Source organism: Phaethon lepturus, unplaced genomic scaffold (assembly GCF_000687285.1).
Source record: "Phaethon lepturus isolate BGI_N335 unplaced genomic scaffold, ASM68728v1 scaffold39680, whole genome shotgun sequence".
Classification (NCBI taxonomy): Eukaryota; Metazoa; Chordata; class Aves; order Phaethontiformes; family Phaethontidae; genus Phaethon; species Phaethon lepturus.
In genome coordinates, this window is record NW_010510569.1 from 82,884 (window position 1) to 85,012 (window position 2,129).

A 2,129-nucleotide genomic window follows, 5' to 3' on the forward strand; every position below is an offset into this window, starting at 1 on the left:
AAAAAAATTAGGCATATGTTTTTCATTTTAAAAAAATGTTTAAAATGTAATGTTGTGACAAAGCAGCCATAGGAACTCCTGGCTCTATTTAAGTCTGTCAGAACTCCCACTGACTTTACTGGGGCCAAGATGTCACCCTTAAGGTAGGCCAGGCTGACTTTTGTACTGTTCCTCATGTATCAAAAGGTGGTCAGACGTCATCAGTAAGCCCTACTGTTCTGTCTGTCTTGTGTTGGTGAATCAGCCTCTAGTTACTGTAGTTCTTCACCTTGTAACTGTTTGCTAGTTCTGAACCAGACAGTACACATTCACCTTTTCATAACAGTGTTGATTCAAATGCTTTAAAAATAATCTTGTACCAAAGACTTTTCTGTAGAAGATAAGCAAGCCACATATTGTCCAAAAATAATTGAACTAGTTAAAAGCTGTAGGTTTGAACAGCTGAATACATTTTATTGTATACGTAGTTACTAACAAAAACAATAGGGCTTCTTGATTGTAGTAGTTGATTGCATAGATGAGTTGTATGCTTCTACAATTTTAACTACCTTGTTGTTACAAGAGCCTTTAAAGAAAGTTATAATAATACCAGCAGATATCTCCAAAGACTTCCAAGTGTAATTTTTTTCTCCAGCATGTACTTGATCAACAATACAGTATTAAAAAAAATATTTTTTAACAGTTTTTTGTCTACTTGCTGAAGAAAAAGAAAACCTTTTCACCAAAGATTTATTTTTGGTCTCGTCAGGCAGAATGTTTAGTGTACAGCAGAGTACTGTTTCTAGTTAGGTAAAGTGTGAATTAATCAAAACTAGATTAAGAATGTGTAACTGTAGCATGACGTTTCACACTTCATCTTTCAGAGTAGCCTCTTTTGTTAGTTTTGTTCAGAAAGAGCTGATATGCAGATGGTAACTGTTTGCTTCTCCAAAGACATGTTTGCTGTAAGTACTGATAGTTGGATGTAATTTTATGACCCTCATTACAGGTAAATACTTTAAATCCTAAACTTTTTCTTCCAGAGAACCTCTCTGTAGTTTAACCCATGGATAATTTGAGAGAAACAGACAATATAAAATTTGTCAGTCTAATATAGATGCTCTAACTTCAAAAGCCAGAGTTGAAAATATTCAGTGTATTAGAGAACAGTGCATCTAGAACTCTATTCATCACTTAGTGTTTTATTAAGGTACTTTTTATCAGCAAATAAAGAAAACCAAAGATATTTAAGGTTACCTCAGCATATAAGCAAGCTTAGTTAGACATTAATTATTCTGTCTTTTTCTTTATTTTTATGTTAACCAAATATAATGTTTCTCCAGAACCCAGTCTACATTCATGTGCTTCCCTTTACTTTGTCACATAGTCATGATTACTACAAAACACAAATATGTTCTCCCCCAAATTAATGGCCTATTACTAATATATCACAAGATTTTGTGAGAGAAAATTTGTCTTATGATTGAAAACTCCACCAATGTAAGCAAAGGAGTCGCCAGGAGAATTGTGTAGAAATTGATACTTTCTCTATTGACCTCAATAGCAGAATCAATCCTTCATGATTGTAACAGTGCAAAATTGGGCTCCAAGTTTAAATGCTTCATATCCTTGAAGCCAATGCATGTAATTATAGATACGATATTACAGATACTAATTTTCTGAAAAATTTATACCTGTGGCTGTCCAAGGAAATCAGTTTTTCATATGCAAACTTTGTTCATTCCATTTCCCTAGAAAGAGCTGGCAGAACACAGCAGGCAGAATGGTTTCAGGTTTTCCAGTATTTTTTTCTTGATTATGTCTGTAGAAACTGGGTCCTGGAGAAAAAAAAAAACAACCACTTTTTAATTATGAATTTTAATAAATATTTTCTGGAAGATGAACATAAATGTGGAATTTAGTGTTCCACTCTGTGAATTGATTTTGCTTAAGCATATTAAGAACTAAGGAGCCATGGCTGGTGTAATGAGAGTATATGCAACCCTTGTACTTTAAAAAGAAAGCAAAACTGTTACAGTTGATGTGACTGGAAAAGCATCAAAACTTACAGAGGAAATCTTGAAACTGGTTTACCATGCTAATTGTGTTTCCATGTGAGGACTCTGCCCTTCAGTTGCAGCAGCAATGCC